At 37.1% G+C, this 21,312-nt stretch overlaps 1 protein-coding gene across 2 annotated transcripts in view; it reads right to left on the bottom strand.

Annotated features, from left to right (window-relative positions):
* Positions 1-21,312, bottom strand: part of ATRNL1 (attractin like 1) — a 431,225-nt gene that overhangs the window by 59,830 nt on the left and 350,083 nt on the right. The gene's annotated exons all lie outside the window — the stretch shown is intronic.

Here is a 21,312-nt window from a genome sequence, read left to right as displayed (position 1 = left end):
ACGTGGACATTGTGGATCCAATTGTAGCTGCTCCAGCAGCTGGAAGAGCAATGAGAAATAAAAGATTTCTGTTATCCAAGGAAAGGGAACGAGAAGGCAGCAAAAGGCAGCCTGATTTTGCTGTGTGATATGGTGGTAGCAGCAGCATGTGTTAAACTGCTTTGGCAGTGGCTGCTGCCAGCAGGGGAAAAGGGAGAGGGAAGGTTGGCAGGAGTGTGAAAGCTCAAACCAGACCTTGTCTAAGGTGTTGCAAGATGTGTCTCACTTTCCTCTCTTGAGGACCTCCATCACCTGCTCTGACCATTCACCAATTTGAAAACATAACTGAGTAGTTTTTCATTCTAATCTTATGAATTAATTCAAATCCTAAATATCAGCTGCTTAAATCAGCACAGCACGAGTACCAGCAGAACTATTTTGATTTACACCAGCTGCAAATCTGACACTATGTTATTAATTTATTAATACTGTCCTTGAAAAATCCTGTAAATAAACTCAAGCTCAAGTATTACCACTTAATGTTGCTTTCTAAGATGCTCCCCATCAAGATTGTTAGTACTCACTGTGCTCATATTCAGAATATCACTAAAAGTGCACCAAAAAATGGAAGCTACAAGATCTAATCTGACAAATAATTAGACACATGAGAATTAGTGCTTGGATAAACTTTGCGCTAAAGCAAACATGATTACTTGCATGAATGAAACTACTTATTCTTGTTACTCACTTTAGCTCAACATATCTGATGGAATATTTTTTTTTAAAGAGACAGATTTTTTTTACTATTAAAAAAAGAAAAAAATACTCCTTTAAAATATTACAAAACCTGTATAATTTTTACTAATTCAGTACATATCTACAGTATAAAGTATTTGCTGAATCCCACTTACATGGGAAGTAAGTGGGTCTTTTGGGGGGGCTTTTGTAGGGGTTGTTTTGTTGGTTGGTTTGGTTTTTTGGGGTTTTTTTTTTTTTATTTTGTTGTTGTTTGTTTGGGGTTTTTTTTGTTACCATATTCCAAGCTTGCTTACACTCTTGAGCATTGCTAACTGAAAATGAGAGCTATGGAAATACAGCCCAGCTAAACTCACCCTCCTGCTCCAGTCATATTTCCTATGGCACAGCAGAACTTCCAGTTATGTCATATATTTATTATTCTTTTCATTAAGGCGGTACTCAGTCACCACCACCAAAAATCATGATTCACATTAAATTCTATAGTCCCAATACTTATTGCAGGAAAGTATTTATTTTTCTTCAGAAACTGTTCTCAGTTTAAATTTGACATTGCAAAATTTTAGCATCTTATCTTCAAAAGAAATACCATTTTCACAGCAGACTGACCACTTTTTTGAAAGTTTCCTTGAAAATTCACAAATTTGTGAATTTTTCATTGAAGTTTCCCTTAGAGCCCTGCATTCTGTTAAGATTTGTACTCTGCCCATACATTTTTCATATCTAACCAAATGATTTCTCTTCCCCTAAGTTTATGCATAAACCTTAAATCATTGACAAGACTAAAGCAGAGAAATGTTTGTCCTGTATATCAGTCAACAGAACAGTATAACACGTTTACTTTGGGTCTCTATGTAAACTCTGATTTATTTTAGTAGTGACTAAAGGATAAAAAGGCAGATAACACATTTTACCATTATTTTCTGATTCCTCTTCCCCCTTCCCAACACCTTTCCCAGTCCTATGAAAATAAATCCTCTGTATCAAATGCCACTGGCTAACAATAAGCAGAAGGATCAGGAACTTATTTACTTCAGCAAGGGTTGAGATTTGAGATCAGTCACCAAGCAGATGTTATTTCTGAAGCTGAAAGTTTTCATGATGATTGTTACTATGGAAACCAAGCTTTGTAAAATATTCCAAACAAACCCTTCTTTATTACCCTGGGCTGTAACTACAGCGCTCTGCATTAAGGCTGCATCCCACGGTAACTTTTCAACTGTGCACATTTTCTTTCTGGTTATTTGCTTTCAGTAGTAACCACAAGACAGGGTTTCTGTAGGTCTAAGAAGAGACTGTATGACAGTACCAGCCATCCATAAAATGACACACACTGTACCCATTCAGCACTAAACTCCTGTCTCTTTCATTTCCCCCCTCCTGTGGGCAGCCACTCAAATCAGTGTTTCCCTGTTCAGCAACAGTGAAAAACAGGAACCCACTGCTAATTCCTGTGGTTAGATCAGCAGCACAAAACCAGCAGTGGTTACTAAATGCCAGCCCCAGCCTCTTTAGCAATTAAACCATTCTTCATTCTTAGTAGACTTTGTGAGGCCCGTGAGTCAGCCAGAAGGCATCTCTCAGTGGCCTGTCATGTCATAACCACGAGTCCCAGACCTGCTGCTCTCTTTGTCAATCTACTGGAGGAGTGAAAGTCTGGATGCCAGTTCCAGTGAGGACAGTGGGGCTTCAGCACTGCAGGACCCCTGGCTCCCAGTGCATCCCCAGGGAGAGGACACAGATGTCACTGCTGGGTGGCCTGGAAGCACCATGGCCTGTGCCAGTGGGAAGGGGCAGGTGGAGTCCCACACCTGGCTTGGTATTTTAACCACCTCTCTCCTTGCTACAATCCAGCTCCCAGAGACGGGGAACAGGGCAAACTGCAAGCAGAGGTTCAGGAGTGGCAGCTGGCTTCTTATAACACAGGGAAAGGAAAACTGTACTTAAGGACAAGCAAGGAAATTAGAAGGAATTTTATTACAGAATGTACCATGTGGACACTGTGAATATTCTTTGTCTGAGGTCTTTCTGTCTCTTTTTACAGAGAAGTCTTTATAAAGGATAAAATGATACTAATATCTCAAAATATAGGTATGTTCAAGACAGGTGTGGTCACAACTTCTGATTATTACAAGTAAAATTACAAAGCCATTTTCATCCTCAACTTACTGCCATGTGCTCATAGTCTCCTTTAACTTTTCATTCTGTTTTTCTGTTCAAATAGGACAATTTTACCCAAATCTTTCAGAAACTTCTCAGTTATCTTTGAGATGTGTGACAATTGCATTTTTCCCCTAATACCAGTTCCATCCAGAGCTTACAATTTAATTTAAAACTTGGCCTTGACTCAGGTAACATTAAGGATTCCTGCTTTTCATTATTGTAAAACAAATCTGTTTTAAAATACAGCGATGCAATCAGAGCACAATTAGATTTCCATAAGAATATACAGAAGTATGGGACTTTGTGTGCCACTGGCATCTATTATAACACACCAGAGCAGGAAAGCATTAAGCAAAAGAGCACAACTAAAGAGCCAGCTAAAGAGTTTTAGTTGTGGTGATTTGTTCTCTTGCAATGGTGTGCTGAAGATAATAATAAAATTAAAGATATTTATAAAAGATTTTAAGCGTGAGAGATGTGTGGCATAAGACACTCTGGAAAAAGGTCACAGACAAAGCAGGCATGTTTTATGAAGATAGAGCTACAATTTGGAAGTGACTGTGTGGGACAGAATACAGAGAATGCAATAAAGTCATGGCACATGTCCTGGTGGACCAATGCCCAGAGAGGGGAGTGCTGTAGCTGAGTGCTGTGGTTACAGGAAGGTGAGAACACACAAGCTGTCTTTTCCCTGGCAGCTCTCTATGGATACCCAAAACATCTTCAAAGATTTCATGTCTGTGAAGTAGGGTGTGCTTTCTCCATAGAGGAGGAATTATGGATGCCTGGACCTAACGTGGCCAAAGCCAAATCCTCTGGATGGGGCACTCAAGGGATCACAACAGCCATGCAAGAAATCCAACTGCCCCCTACTTCCCAGCCTGAGTAAGCTCAATTTAAGGCCACATGGACTTAAGATGACCTTCCCCAAGCACATGGAATTATACATACATGCAGTAGGCTACCTTCACAAAAACCTGTCATTATTTCTTACTGTGCTATCAGAAATCTCTGGAATATGATGTTGGAGGAAAAATTTAAGCATAATAAAAGCTACGTCAAAGACCTTGAATGAAAAATCTTCTTGAAAACCTCCTCAGTCCCAGACAGAGCAATTTCTCATAATTCCCCAAATGTCTATTGAAATGAGTTGCACTAAAAGGTTCTAGAACCATCAATATATTTAAGAATTTAATAGATGTCTTTTAGTCCTCTTTGATCATAAATTGCCAGAATGGTTTCTACTCCCTCCAGTTTCCTCGTCCCTGATTTTCTGCTGTGACATTTCTGGATGACTTCCAGTTCTGATTGTTGTAAAGTCCTTGTTTTTGCAGAATCACCTAGTGTAGAAATTTGCAATTCCAAACACTATCTTTTTTGGTCTGTTTATCAGCTAACAGTCTTTGCTCAAGCAATCTTTGCCCTTCACATTCCAATTGGTTTTGTCCTTATTCAAACATCTATGAATTTACCATAAGTAATGTAATTTAAAACATAGATTAATATTTTTCTACATTTGAGAAAAAATTATCTTTGGGCAATCTTTAGTGATGAGAAGTATCTGAACATACACATAATGACAGACTTAATTTGGACCATTAACATTTCACCCATTCAATCTTTCTAATACTGAGGTTTATTTTTATATTCTCTTTATATATTTAAAACATTTTTTTAATGTTCACATGAAAGGCCTCTTTGTACAGTTATAATTTTTCTCCAGCTTGCCTGGTTTTGTTCATTAGAGTTTCCTAATTTTCTGTGAACTGCTGAGCAAGCTGAAGATTTTAATTGGATATATCACTTTATTTTTTTCTTGCAAGAGCCTTCTTATTAAAGGCTACTCATGTAGATTATATAGATGTTAATCAACTTGCATCTGTCCTTCTAAAAGATTCAGTTAGGTCCCTAATTAACCATCTGTAAACAAACCCTTGCTCAATAACAGGGCTCAGGCATTTCTTGTGAGGTAGCAAAAGCTGGTGAAGGCCTCCTGCTACCTCTCAGCTCTGCTGTAAATATTTGACTCCTCTCAGTATACAGAAAGTAATTGGAAAAAGACAAGTGACTCACAGTCTAGATTGCAGATCACTGGATTCTCTCTAATTGAGTCACTGTTATTATGAGAAAGCTTTAAAAATTGCAGGTGTCTGTTGCTCCCAGGAGGTGTCAGGTGTTTTAGCAGCACTAAGAGTTGTGTATTCCAGAGCTGTAAGAAGCCAGGACAGAGAAGACTGTACATTTCCTATGATGAAAGTCAGGAGAGCCAGTCTTTAAAAATAAAATTACTTCTGCAGATAAAAAATAGGGTTTTTTTTTTTTCCCTCCAGAAAGAAAGGCACATTATTCTATGCATTTCCCAAGATCCTGGTCTTCCAGAACACCAATTGTCAATAGAAAATCCTTTCATATTTTTTTATTTTTTAATCAATATTAGTCTCCTTTAAGAGTGTTTTCAAAGCTCACATCTCCCTGACTTTACACTGTAGCACTTGGCACACTCTGCAGTGATCACAGGAGCTTCTCAACAGCTTCAGGAAGGGTAACTAAGCACCCTAATAAATCTGGTCTCTCACAACCTCCTAGGGAGCACGTGGATACTTCATGTGCAATAAGGGTGTCTTTTTTTCTTATAACATATTTGGTATTACACACCTAAAGCACTCTATATTTATATCTATCCCATTCCCAGCATGCTCCTAAGGACCACATCTGCTCACAAAGACTTGATGCACACCCTGTAGCTCTTTTCTTATGGGCTGCTCACAGCTGTGACAGAGACAGACACTGTTATTGTCCATGCTTAGGAGCAATTTCTAGTACAAAAGGAAACCATCTTCTCTGTTCTTACAAGCAGATAACTCACAGACGTGTGTCAGGAGGCATTATTCATTTTTACCACACAGAAGCACATCAAGGGTGCCACTCAATCACATGGAAGGGATTACAGCTACTCTGAGGCACTTCCAGTCCTGCCATCATATCTATTTCTCATCCTTCCCTCTTCTCTCCAGTACCTTACTATAAATTACAGGTATTACCTACATTGCTGCTAATCCACACCTAAAAAGATTTTTGTGTGATGACCACAAATACTGAACCATTTGCACAAAACACAGGGAAGTCTCTGCTTTTCCACAGCATGTCCTAAGAGCAGGAAGCATGACAGAATCCACATCACTTGGCACACGTGACTTTAGAGGCAGATACTCATTTTGACTTAGTACTAATATTTCAATGGTACTGTTTTGTGCTTTCCACCAACATTTCAGCAAGGGATCATTGTGACTCTCATGTTCAAAGAACTTTATTTTATCTTTAATTCTCCAATTGATAGAGCTGTTTTCTGAACAGCACTTGTATGTAATTAGGTCCCTATTATGTAGTGTTTAGGAGCTCAGAAGGATCATTAGGAGTTGAAAAGAAAATAAAGACATAAAATGAACTTGCTAATCACCAAAGGTTGAAAACAAAAATTTATGAAGGGAGAAAGCAGAGGCACAAATCAGAGATCTAACCTTTTTCTGCAGTTCTGTTTCTCTCAGTGATCTCCCTCAAGATCGAGATTTGTTATAGCACATCCATTTCACATTGATAGCAACAGATTGTGTAACACGAGACATCTTGTCTTTGCAATTTTCCAGATTCTTCTGAAAGTAAACTCATCAAATCATCTAAAAACATGTTACCAGAGCTCTTCAATATTGCATCTATCATGTCTTTCCTTCCCATTACCATGTGCATGCAGATGATTAAATTAACACTCCCCTGTATCCCACACAGACCATCATCACAGCTGTTGTGTCAGATATAATCCATTGCACCTCTGTTCACCTGTTCCACACTTGCAGGACAAAAAACACCTTCTCTTTGGGAGACATAGACTAATTTTAATATCTAAATATGTTTTGTAACAGTTTTTTCCCAGCTCTAAATGTCAAGACACATCTCAGTTTTAAAGATCTGGAGCCTATCTAAAAGCTCATGGTATATACACTTGTTATTTCACTTAGCACCAGTGAGCACTTTTGGGCCTCCTTCCTAATGGTCCTAGGAGCTGGAAATTAAAAGGTTGGATAAATTAACTTGGGAAATTCACAGCATTCCACTAAGATACAGAACACTTGCTTTGGGCCTTTATATTTAGGCTGAAACAAATGTAGGTATTAGCTTTACAACCTAAGAATACAAGAAGTAAACCCATACCACAATCTCCAATTTCCTTTTTTTCTGCTGTTAAACACATACTATATGCAAAATATATGGCAACGTGATCTTATTGATGATTGTTTGGTGTGATCTATAACTCATATATTGCTCATTTGTGAGTAATGCAAGTCCTCCCAAACTCCTGCTCACACAGATAGAAAAGATGAAAACATTCAATGAATATCACTTTAGGAAGGCCACATTATTCCTGAATGTCACAGATTATGCAAGTCCTGCTGAAGAAGGCATAGAACTGACATCACAATATTACCCACTCTAAATGCATTATACATTTAAGAAGTAATTTAGAAACATGAAATTCTTCCCCTCAGAAAAGTTTGTGTGTTCTTTTTTAAATCTTTGAATATAAAGCCACTTTCTGTTAATTGAACTGCATAATCACAGATTGGGCCAGGTTGGAAGGGACCACAGTGAGGTCCTGCTCAAGCAGGGTCATCCCAGAGCACATGGCACAAGATTATGCTGAAAACCAGAAATTAGTAAAATTCTCAGATTTTATAATTTGCATCAAAAATTCACATTTTTCCTGTCTGGGTTTCATTTGATAAATAAGAGGGATTTCAGCATGCATTTTTAGTACCTTGGGTTTTTGTACAAAGGTTCTATAATTTACAGTGCACACAGGCATCCAATGCCTTCACCATCAACATCTCTGCAGCACATAATTATTAGGGAAAGATTTTTTACATGCTTAAATATTTTTTTTATTTTGAAGAATTAAGGCTAACATATTATATGTTTTTTTCTCTGTATTTGGTTACAACGATTTCTCTAAAAATTCGAAATATCCAAAATTTTTAGAAGCTGCATCACACAGCTCAAAAATGTGGGAATAAGGGGTGTTCTTCCACTAGTCCATAAGAAAAGCAGAACACAGGAATATGATGAAAAAGAAAATAGATGTAATTACCTATTACAAGAAGAACAGATGTAAAAAAAAATGAAGTTAGGTCTTTAGAACTAAGGAAAATTAAATTTAAACCAACACTATTATACCATATTCTTGACAAAGAGCAAAATGATGGAATGTCACTTTTCTTTCAATGTCTATGTCAGCTTGAAATAAAGATAGCACTTTATTATCATTTACAAATACATGTTAGCTATTATAACATCATTTGTTTCATTCACTCATTACTAATACCTAAACACAAAGTAAAAGTTCAACAGCTCCGTTGACAGCATGATAAATTACAAGAAACCAAATGAGTAAAACATACTACACTTGCCATCACACAACCAGGGAGACTGTAAAAATAACAGAAATCTTTAATTAACTCAGGAAATTAAAAGGTGAGTTTAATAAAGAAGCTTAATAACAAGACACACTCAGATGAACTCACGAGCACATGTTAATCAAGAACAAGGAATGATTTCAGGTGCATGACTAGATACTTATACATAGCTTAAATTACACAAAAGATAAATGTGTTAAAGTGGTACCACATACTGATGAAACTATAATGTTACAAACCCAGGCACTGGCCATAAGTGTCTAATAACAAAAAATGGGGAGCAGGGATAATTCCTCAAAGAGCACAAGTTAAATGAGAAACTAAACTGAGACTGACATGTGGATTATACCATGGAAGGTTCTTATTGCCCTGTGTTTACATGTAGATAATAAAAACTCTTATTTTGTAGGTAGAAGTTTTCAGAACAGAACTGCACTAGCATTCAATTAACTACTGCAGCAAACATGAGATTAGTATAAAGTCTTATTTCTGATAGCTGCCTAATTCCTTTGGTTTCAACAATCATATTTACTGAATGTGCACTATAAATACAGACAATACAGAGTACTTGTGAAAAACTCACTGTACACATTCAATAGGTGTTTATACAGGAACAGAAGTATGGTTCTTTTCTATTCAAATATACTGAAAATTACCAACATTAGGAAGATATGTATGCCCTGAAATATTTAATTGGAAAACACCAGAAAATTTTACAGTGTTTGAGGTGTTTAAATACATAACATTGCTGGTTCAGTGATTTTCTTAATGGATAACAATTGAAAACAAGATATTTCAATTAAGAGTCCCTACAATCAATTGAACAACTTAACTACAAAACCTCCCTATAAATAAGTTATAGCCTACTGAAATCAGAGCATTTAAAACACAGAATAAAAAATCAGTATCCTGAATTTAATGGATAAAACTATAACTAAGTTATTCATTAAACACCACCAAGTATTAGTACTGTCCTTCTTCAGCCATGTGGAAAATGTTTGGAAAGGGTCAGTCCTTCCAGATCTAACACAACTTTCAGGAAATAGCCACAGGCTTCAGCAGTTTTACACTTCCCTGGTAGATTTTCAGTTCCAAACAAAGGTAACTCTTGCCTAGCCCAAGCCTTACAAAGTTGTTATCAGCTGGAGCATTCCAGATGCTGCTTTCAGTGACAAAATACAAATTCAATAAAAACAATAGGATTTACATTGGAAAAAAGTAAATTATATTTGAAACATGTCTCAACATTGTATGTACATGTGGCTTTGAAAGTGATAAACTACCAAGTGAATTTTAATATGGGAGTACTCTTTTAATGAACATTTACAAATGATCTCTTGGCTTTTCTAATCTCAGTCCTTATTCATCTTGGAAATTCTGCTTTTGTTCTTCCTACAAAATGTGTTCCATGAGCTACAGAATTGAACTTACTCAATTTATAACCCTGGGTTTTAACTCGTTCAAATGAATTTGGCAATGCACGGTGGTGCCACATTTATTCTCAGCAGCCATGCCTCCCCCCTCCCCCACAACCCCCAGTTTATTCATTTCCTAGAGGAAATTGCAAGTTAATAGAAAAAGCAGCACTGGAACTGCCTCACATCCTATAGTTATTAATTAAGTAAAGTCTGGTTCAGTAACTCTGGATACTAAAAATACAGAGTTAAACAAACCCTAGTGATTTTTGAAATGAAGTTTCAACTTCGTCAATCATTCTACAAAATTTATGCATTAAGACATATCTTTCCTTTAAGAATTTTTTCACAAAATCTCAGAATTTAAAAAAAAAAATAAAAATAAAAAACCAAAACAGCTCTTGACCATTTCTTTTGAAGGAGTGAACTCCAAAACATACCAAAGTTATGTTACTGTTGTGCAAGAGCCACTAGCTTGGTAATTCTCTTTTATTCTCCTTTACCCCTATTGCAAATTATTTCCCTGCAATTAATAAAACAAGAAGGTGCACTACTGATTTTGTTGACAAGGTACAGTAATTAGTAAAGCTCAAAATTCACTCGTGTGAGAAACTTTTAAGTGTTCCTGGTATCTGAAGATCTTACAAGATAATTATAGTTGCAGTTGGTATTGAATGTTAAGTCAGTAGGTAGCGTGCTGGGAAAAATGCACATAAACCTAGGTTATAACAAGCCTATTCCTTTAAAGTGGGCCTTTTCTTAAAAGTGAGCAGGCTATTATTAAAGTGATTTTTTTGGAAATGAGGACAATAATGGGTTCAACAGCTGTGTCAAATATTTTTTAAATTCTGAATGGAATTAAATATATAAAAAGCTTATGGCAACGTTAAAAGTTGGGAACAAGTATTGCTATAAATGCAGGAGAAAGTTAAGAAATATTGATGAATTTCATCTATGAATATGTACATTACAGAGAATACTTGCAAACATATCAGTTTGTATCCTTTGAAGGAATTGAGTCCCTTCTTCCCTCAGGCAAATTAATGGATGGGAGCCTCTAACTGAAAAGCAATGCCAAGGTAAAAGAAATGCCATAAAAGATAGAATTTTATGATAGATTAAATTGTTTATTACAGATAACATTCCCTTTGATTAAACAGTAAATATTTAGGTTGCTTTGCTCTCATACCTGCTTCTATACTCCAAACAAGACACTTGTGTCATGAGAGGAGTTCAAAGTTACACAGCAAGAGATGTTTGCTGTGCTCTGCCTTCAGAGGCTGAACTGTGCCCTCAGTGTCACATCTCACACCCTGGGAAGGGGAAAGCTGAGGTGCTGCAGAGAAAGCACTCCTCATTTCCTCCGAGGAGCATTTTGCTCCTCATTTCCTCCGAGGAGCATTTTGCTCCTCATTTCCTCTGAGGAGCAAAATTACTGGCAAGGGACAGTGAGGGAGGTGCGAGGCAAACCCCCTGCACTTGCCACTGAAGCAGCGCTGGCTTCTGAGCACTTCTCCTGCCCAGAAAAAGCTGCCAGCTTGTGTTCCTGTTCTTCAGCTCCAGGGGCTTGGGGTTTTTTTGTCCCAAGGAAACAGAAGCCTATCCCCAACCCTGGTGTTGGCACCTCCATCTGCTGATTCCTGCAACAGCAAAGGGTCTGTGCTGAACTCCTGTGGAAACTCAGCCTAGGGACTGCCACCCTTCCAGGCAGCCACCAGAGCAGAGTTCACAGAAACAAGGAAGAAAAGGGGGAATTAAAGATCACTCATAGAGATCACAACAAAGAACAAAGGTTTGGGCTAGCCACCATCCAAGTTTTGTTAACTATGACCTTAAATCAGAAAAAAACAACAACCTCTAAATCACTGACTAGAAACCCAAAGCAACAAATAGAATTGTCTTAAGAACAAGTTTTCTTGTAGAGGTTTAACATCTATTCCATCATATTGCCTACACATAATATGAGTTACTATAAAAAGGGCTGAGTGCTGAAGGACTGCTTTCCAGATTTGCTGTTGCTTTCCATGTATTAGGACAATTACCTTCCTTTTATTTTCTTCTCCTCAAGTGGATACAAACAATCATGTTGTGCATCAGTAAAACTTCTCATAATTTATAGTGCCTTTTAGCTTATTGTCTTCAATGAAAAAGCTCTTATACTGAGCTGCAGATACACTGAATACTTCAAATAGTATGGGAGAAAGGCCATTAACTCAAACTAATTCAATTTTTTCCAACAGACACTTTTGCTCTATTGCACCTGAGTTCCAGTTCCTTTCTTCCCTGCCAAACATATTCAGGCCCTAAGGGCCTTGGATACTTTTGAAAATCTATTTTAATGACAGTGTTGAATTCTAGATTGGAGGCTAAAGGATCTATTCCTCTCTGCAGCATGTGCTATGGCACCCCATTTCTGCTGGTGGTACTTTAGTGTAAAAATCACTGAAATTATTTCATATGGAAGGAAAGATGGTGTTAAGATATCAGCTTTAGAGCACAGCACCTCCTTTAAAACTCCCTGTGCACTGACTGGTCACCTCTAGGGCTGGGGATTGGTTCTTCCTTTGTCATCTCTGTATCACAGCACACAGCCCTGCTAGATTTCCCAGCACAGCCATTCACCCTGAAAGCTGCACTGCTGCAATGATTGACCTCAAAAATAACCCAGAAAAAGAAAAGAAAAAAGCAAATGGATGTATTTTTTAGAGTACAATACTTCCTCAATTCATTTCCCAGAGTCATTCTTCAAGCAGTTGGGGGGCACCAGTAAAAGTGCAGAGGTAAAAGGTGTAAATGATAGAGCCTGATGCAGGGGACTGAAAATATTGAGAGGCAGTGGTGCTGCTAACCAGCCAAGAACATCAAACTGCTCATTCCTTACCTAGTCTTCATTTCTGCTCATAGGAGCCAATTTCACCAAAACTAACCATTTATGTTATACTAATCAAACTTGTTTACAACCTGCATTTAAACCAGGAAACTGTAATTTCTTTTTTCAGACTTTGAGAGGTCTTTTTTCCCTGAAAGCTGGCCTGGTGTTTTATTTCAGAAATACATTGGTTAGTTTAGTAAAATATATGGCTTTTCTGGGAAATCTCTATTTCTACAGAGTATGTGATTAACATGCTGGCAAGCTAAATTTTATGTAAACAGGATATATATCTCCAACCTCTTAAGCATCTTGTCTCAGATTTCTCTGGGAGACTAGGTCTGTTGCAGGAAAAATGACCACTACTTCCCTACTAGGGAGAGGCTTTTTAATATATCAGCCCTTTATCCTCCTTGATCTAAAAAACCCTCAACTTTACCAATAAAGAAAACCAGGAGGCCGAAGTAACTCCTGTCACAACTTGCTCACAGAAAGGAAAAAGCTCCACGTGCTTCCAGAGTTCCGTGGCATTGCTCAGGTTTCTGCAGTCAGAACCAGGTTCTCAGGTCCTGCTGTTTTGGCAGAGATTGCATAATGCTGACACATTTAAGTAGGGAAATAAATCAGGCACAGCCTGCCATAATAACCTTCAGTTGTGAGTGACACAAGAACTGGAAGGTTTCATTGGCCTGGGACATGTTAGAACAGAAAGTGGAGAAATTAAAAGAGATCTCTTTCCAAAATCAGAAAATCTTCCTCTCAGTAAGTGTGCTAAAGAAAAAGGAAGTTGTAACAATAAATTAATTCACCTGGATATGATACACAACTACTTGAAACAGCTGCTTGTGTACTTGAGTTACTGGCTTGCTGTGCTAAAACACTAATTAAAAGTAGATTGAGAGAAGATAGCACTGACATTTGCATTTCCTGCAAGGTCACATCTGAAAATTATTACTGTAATCCAGGTAAGATGCACTGCTTAATGCTTTTTTGGACAGTGTGTTCACATTTTCTTATTTAATGACAATGCTCAGCCCAGTCCTATTTAACTCTTTCCTTCAGACATTATATAATATGCCACAGAAAAATATTACCATAAATTACACTTGTAAGAGGATTAAAACCGAAGTTGTTCTCTCCAAATTAATTTAGGTAAGTACACTAGATAAATAAATCAGCACCCTTCAGCTCTGAGAAAGCACTTCAAGCAATTTGAAGTCATTAAAAATACTTTTAGTTCCAACATTTTGGCTCTTAGAACAGTCTTAATGGTTATATGACAGTATGTTCTACTACTGGCAGTATGGCTTTTATTGCATGCCCTGATCTATTTGATGATCATGGCAGCTTTTTAGAGAACTACAAAGAAAAGCTGAAATAATGAATTATTTTTCTGACAAGACTAATAAAAGTGTTAATCAAAAATACGATAAATGTCAGAAGCTCTCATAAATTCTACACTTTATATATTCCTCCTTCTAAACATTCAACCAGCAGAAGAAAAATCCTAAAAGGAGGATTAAAAAAAGAGAAGGTGCAAGCCAAGAAAGAGCACAGTACAGTCCATGTGCCCTTAAGAAAATCTCAGCACTTTATTTAACTGATCTCATTTACTGATTTATGAAGTAGTATTATTCTCCTCTGACTTAATTCCTGACAGCTTATAAACATCTCCTATAGATTAATATGATTATGTTTGATTTCTGGTTAGATTATAAGGTATTCCCATATGACAAGACACAGACAATTATTCCCCCCTTATGCCACTATTATGAAAGATTAGTGGGTTTTCATACACTTCTATCAGTATAAGAATCACTCCCCAACACATTTTCCAGTGACTTTCACATCACTGATCCTGAGACAACAAGACTTTCAAAGTACAGCATGAAATATATGTATTTCATTTATAATTACATGTTTCCTATTTTTTTGGTGACATTTATCAAGATTAGATTATATTTGACCCTCTTTCCATCTACTTTTAAATAGACCTCAAAAGGAAATTTTCACTGGCAAATGAGGAGAACAGAACTACATATAGCATTGTAGATTTGTTAGCAAAAATTCATTTTTAAGATTTTATGAGGTTCCAAGAACATTATGCTGGAAAGTAAAATTATAGAGCTGTCAGTTATGTCTGTTGGATGGTGCACTTATGTTAGTGCAATGCTAGGAAGGTTCAGTATTTTTGTTGAGGGGTTTCCATAGAGCTGTGCAGATGCTTTGTTCAACCTATGGTGCAAATACCTGCTAATTTGCTTCACTTTCTAACTGAAAGCAATGAATTAAAAAAAAATAGGTAATGCTTAGGCACATAATGAAGAGACAAAAAGATGGAGCTTTGTAAGAGAAATCAGAGAGGCTTTCTGATGCCTTGATAACAGTGGTGCAGTAGATAGCCATTTCCAGTCACAACATATATTTTCCTTTACCATGCACACACACACATATAAACACCTCTGGCAACATCTGTAAAAATAAGTTGCCATTGATTTGAGCATGCAGTAGCTACTGTTTCTTTCACAGAGCAGTCTCAACCAAACACTGACTATATATATATAAATATACATATATTACATCTTACAGCAGTTACACAGAATTGTTCCATAACCTCCATGCCCAGAGGAGAGACTACTTATTTAAAAAGCACGATTCATGGTGTGCAAAGTGAAATCTACACAAAAAGTTCCACAGAGTACTTTTGGGAGTACCAGAGTGACCCTTTGGAGAGGGCTGTTCTAATACAGGATACATCAAAAGATATTCACAGTCCCTCTGTTTGAAAACTGTGGTAACAGATGCTTCTCTGCAGTTCCCTGTTTTATAAAATAACTAGTGGCAGAAATTGTCACCATATGCTTGATGTTTCATCAAACATCCAACCTGGCTCATTTTATATACTTGTACACTTTTTCAAAATGTGTACATTCCTTCAAAATGTGTACATTTCTTAATTTTATTCTTTTCCCCATATATTTCATACCATTAATATTATCAACCACAAAAATTTTACTGGCAAATCTTGCAAGAACGTTGAAAAAATAAAATTGATTTTTTTCCCTCAAGTCTTTTTCATCAGTACAGGCTTAATCTTTGAACAAGTGACTTTGATATGGGCAATTTTTAGTCTTTAGAAAGAGACACTACACCTACTGAAATTTTCCCCTCATTTTTTGGTAAACATTATTTTGGGAGAACAGGCTGTGAGAATTCAGGGAATAATGCATTCCAATATCGCATTACTTTCTTAAGTAGGAGAAATCTGTACTCATCACCTGATTAGTTGCATCCATACTGTTAAGGTTTGATGGATTTAGATCAATATGTTTGGAGAAATCACTACATGAAGGGGCAATTCCAAACAAAACTTTCTGCATTGAGTCAGTGCAGTCTTAAGCATGATTTTTTTCCCCAGTGTACGAAGAGCTATGACTAACCAGAAAAGCAGCTTGGTTTTGTAGATTGAAGCCTGGGCTGCTGTCAGCTGGGAGATGAAATGCTGTGCTTTAGGTCGGCACAACCCACGTTTCAGGGACTTTTCAACCCAAGCTTCACCTGCCGTATCTGCCACAACAGCAGCTCCAGTGGAATATGATCCTTTCAAGCTGAGATTTATTTCACTTCATTCTAATTAACCTGATTACTATCTAGCCATACACATCTGTTAACGTGAGACACCAAAAAACCCACACGTTTCTATCGTCATCTGCAGAAAATGCCATGACACTGTCTAAACATAACATGCTGCCAGGGATTTGAAATGTCAGAGGAAGAGGGTGAATCAGACTATCTGATTAAAAGAGAGTGACATGAGTTAGGGAAAGGAGATTACTGAACAGTGCAGGGTTACTGAGTTCTGTTTAGATTATCGGAGAGAACCCAGCATTTAAGTTTGACTAACAAAGTACAAATAGATAATGGACAAGTTCACACATATTGATTGCAGCATTAGCCCAAAGAACAAAACACACACTTGAGCACAGAGATCATTAGCAAGATGCAATATTGACCTAAGTACTTGCTATCAAAATTCAGGTTTAACTTTCAATGAAGTACACAAATTAAGCAGATTTTTTTTTTTTTAATTCAATCTTGGGGAAGGACCACACAAAAAAGTGTATCATAATATTTCTTGTGATTTGGTATAACCTTTGCCAAAAGCCTGGGAGGAAAGAACAGGGGAGGCTTTTATAACAATTTCAGTGATCTTAGTAGAAAACTAAGGTGGCAGTGGTATCACAAGGCAATTATTAATTCAAATCTTAAGAGATGCCAATCAAGAATTAGAAGTAACCTGTCGTAATTACTTTGGACCTTAAAAGATGATTGGAGCAATTTTATATCTGGAAGCAATATGTGACTCTTACAAAGAAAAAGAAAAATGGAGGAATAGAGAAACCAAGAGAGAGAATTCACTGTTACTGAATCTGAGTCAGTATTTTGTTTTATCAGATCTCTACCTAAAGCAGAGGGAGAGATCCCAGACTGCTGAGTTCAGCCTCACATGAACGGATCATCGCAGGAAATCTTGCTGAGAAAATCTCTGCAGTGCCACTTAATTGTTCTGTGACCCTTGTTCAGTAACATCACCTCTGTGTGTTTCCATTTCCTTGCCCACTTCTGATCAACTATAAAATAAACACGTCAGGGTAAGGACTCTTCTTCCCACACACTTACACTTCTCCCTTGGGAATTCTGATTTCACTTGGAATTACAATTGTATAATAATCTAAATTGAGCATAACAATTCATCGAATTATGCAAAGATTAAGATATGAAAGACCAACAAGAGAAAAATTAATAAATTTATCTGATTTTTTAAAAACCCTATGAGAAGATTTAGATAGTGCCATGAGTACTGCTGAATAAATGTACTTAGCTGAAAACCTTATTTATTATTTGATTCTTATAAGCAGACATGCAACTTCTAAATGAATGGCTCCTTCCAAGATGACACAGGAAAAACTAGATTTTTTTTCTTTTATTTTTATCCTAGTGACATTAGCCTCACCAGTATCTGTCCCAGATGGAGGTCTGGTAGCAGATGTCTGCCTGTATGCAGGGATCATTGACCTATGAAATCTGAGCTCCATATTAAAGACTTTAATAATGAATCTTTCTTTTAAAGGAGAAAATAACCTCTTTTTTATGAAAGATGAAGGAAAAACCCACGAGAACACAAACTTTATTTTATTATGACCCCAAACCTGTATAAGAATTAACTTCCACTCATTTGTCTTTGATAATAAAGTTTCACTGTTATTCTATAGAGAGTCCAGGCTAATGAGTGCAAATTTGTTCCTGAAAATTTAGGGAAGTTTTATTTAAAATTTCTATTTTTACAAACCCAAATCTCCAGCAAGATCAGAAATACAGCATTCTGTCTCAGACCTCTTGTGATTTAGAAAATGTAAAAGGTCTAACCAACAACATTTCTAACTCATCATCCCTTGTTTGGTTCATCCTGTCTTTAAATCTGACAGTGATCAGGCTTCTGTGAAGGGGCTGCCATGAGATCATGCAAAATGCAACAGTGAAGCTTAATGTGTGCAATGACAGAGGTACAGGAAATAACTAATTTCTCATTTTCTGCCTCTTCCTCTCTTTCCTGTCAAAATTCTAATTACATTAAAAAAATGCATTTACTGACATTGTGTCAAGTAGTCATAACTATTACCCAATATAAGTGTTTGACTCTGGCTCCCAAATAACGATGTTAATGAGATAACACAGAGCAGAGGGAGTGTGGGCTGCCAAGCCTGTGCAGCAAGCTACAGAACACTTCTGATGCAAATTGTTTCCTCCTGGACACAACTGCATTTGATTTGAAGATTTCTTAGTGTATTCATTTTCATATATCATCCAACATGCTGCTTGTATCATCACCACTTTGCACAATCTTACTTTCTGCCAAAAAGAAGTTACAGAAATAACATAAAGTCATGGTAGAAATCAGGCCATATCGACAGGCCACTTTAATGTTCTTTCAGCACTGCCTTGCTCCAGATTGCATATTCTCAACCATAATTTTCAACCTTCATCATTCACCTCTCTCCAACAACAGTACTTACATTAATTGTCTTTGAAAATTATTCTACTGTATTGCACCATCATATCCAATATGCATTTTTCCTCCTTAAAAAAAAGGTGGGATTTGCCCTTTTAATGTCTTTGATTTAATTGTAGCACCATCCTCTGCTCCTTCACTAAAGAAAGGAACTAAAGTAGATCTTACTGGACAAAAGCAATCTCTCATCAGACCTCTCTTTCTAAAACCAGGAAAAAATAATTGTATTGCCTCCCATTCTACTTTAATTATACCCACACCAAATGTCTTCAAGTTAACCAGTTTAAGAAAAAAGGCTTTGTAGTAATTGCACACTCAGCTGGGCTCTTTGTAATTCTGTCTCTAATGGCCCTTGGAGGTCCCTTGACTCCTAGAATTCTGTACAGGCATCAGAGACTGGATGAAAGGGATGCAATCCTGTTGGTGAAAATGCAAAACTGAACAGAATCAGTTCCTTGCCATCCTTTTTCAGAGGCTTTATATGAGCAGGGTCAAAAGAACAAACAACAAGTTGCACACTATTTGCATTCCTTAATGAACAGCTGGAGGCAATTGGGACACTGTAATAATGAAAACAACCTAAACAGAACATAATTTAAAAGAACTTTTTTGTTTGTGTTTTTTAATAGTGGAGTTAACACCAGAGACACAGAAACCATGCCCTTCTGTTTTGAAAGTGCTTTTACAATGACCTTTCCATCCTCAAAGGTATATTCTGTATGCCAGGCAACCTAGGCAAGGATCTATGTTCTCTCTTTTGATTTACAATTAATTTGTCTTATTTTCAGGTAGGATGATATATTTATAACAGGCCTTATGATGTTCTCCTCCCTCTTGCATTTCAACATTCAGTAACCACAGGGATTTTGCAACCACCCTTCCCAGAGATTCTTCTGTCTAACTTTTCATTACAGAGGCAGGAACTGTACACCTGGAGTAGGGAAAAAGCACTAAAAGCAGAAATTACATTTCTTTCTTCTATATGAATAATAAATAGAATAAATACAGGATTAATGTCACAGTGCTTTCCCTACTACTATGTCTGAATTTCCCCAGAGGCAAAATGAATTGTGGGGTTTTTTTTCCTTTAACAAAACAAGCCAAAGAACACATCCCCCTTGAAAAAAACCAAAACACAAAAGCTCCATCAAAAATTTCCTACAAAATCCCCAAAAACCTAACCACAAACACCATGTAAAAAACCACCAAACACCCACCAAAGTGAGGATTTATTTAACAAGTTAAATCCCAGGGAAATGGTCACAGCACTGAGCCTGACAGAGTTCAAGAAAATAAAGCAAATCTCCTCCCACCACCCCCCTATATACTTTAAAATCTTCCAGTGTTGTGCTTATTTTTCTTTTGAACAGTGTTCTCTGGAGATAACAGTGGTTTCCCCACACAAATCTTTACAACTGATTTTGTTTCCCTTCAATATTGCCAAATTGAACTGTGCTGTTCCAGAATATACAGGAGGAACCGCTCTGGATGCTCATCTCTCACTGCCCTCCCTGGAACAGAAACAAGGTGCTGACTGCAAGGGGCCACTTAGAGAAAGACCTTCCTCTCCTCCAGTTCTCCCTGAAGCTGTGTCTGCCCCTGCTCAAAGCACAGCAGACCCCCAGCTCGGGGCAATGCAAGAAAAATCAAAGGTGGTGACTTTGCTAAAGGAGGACAATTCCTCATAAGCTTTTCAGACAGGCAAGTTTTTATATTTTAGCCTTCCTTGAGATATTTCTGACTCCTCTGTTTGGGACTGACATGGCTGCTGAGCACAGGAATCATTCCTGATGTCCCTATCAGGAACCTGACAACAGAAGGAATTAAAATTAAATTGTGTAGGATATAACTGAACTGATAACAAAAGGGCACACCAGGTAAGAAATATTCTGCAAGGTAGCAAGAAAATGATTCAAAATTTTAAATGTAGATATATCTTTTGTTTTACAAAAATAATGTAATACCAAAAAACTAAACTATCCCCCACTTTGATTTGCGTTATTAACAATGATTCTTTATCAGCTTTCATTTTTAGCAAAGATGACCTCAGAAAATCTTTGTAATTTTTTTCTGCAGCTCTAGAGTATAAACCAAGACAATTGAACCATTTTAGTAGCAAGGCTGGGTGCTCAGGGAGGAACTCTCAAGTACTATTATCCCTGATAGCATCAAACACTATAGTTTGTGCTGTGTGTAGCAGTTTTGAAATGTGTCACGGAGATGGAGTGATTCATACTTTGTATTTTTCTTGACAATAGATGTTAATATTTTCTGGTATTTAGAGTGTCAGCTTTTTGACAACTTATATTGCATTTTGGGCTTGTTGGCGGTTTTTCTTGTGTTATCTGAAAACTAAATTGTGTATGACTTGGTACAAAATGAAGCCAATCTCTTGACTACCACTTCTAGCCTCTCTTCTTGTGGATTCTTGCACAAAGTAAATATTCTTGTGAGAAGGCAATGAAATCTTGGGGGAAGTTTTTACCCAAGGGTGAGGGGATGAAAGAGAAAAATGGGGGAAAAAAGGATCACAAAAATGTTTGCATTTCAGTCTAAACAATGAATTTTGAAGGTGATTTTCTTGAGGGGAGAAAA

This window comes from Passer domesticus, chromosome 8 (assembly GCF_036417665.1).
Source record: "Passer domesticus isolate bPasDom1 chromosome 8, bPasDom1.hap1, whole genome shotgun sequence".
Lineage (NCBI taxonomy): Eukaryota > Metazoa > Chordata > Aves > Passeriformes > Passeridae > Passer > Passer domesticus.
The sequence above is the reverse complement of the archived record's forward strand: the minus strand, read 5'-3'. Positions and strand labels throughout refer to the sequence as shown.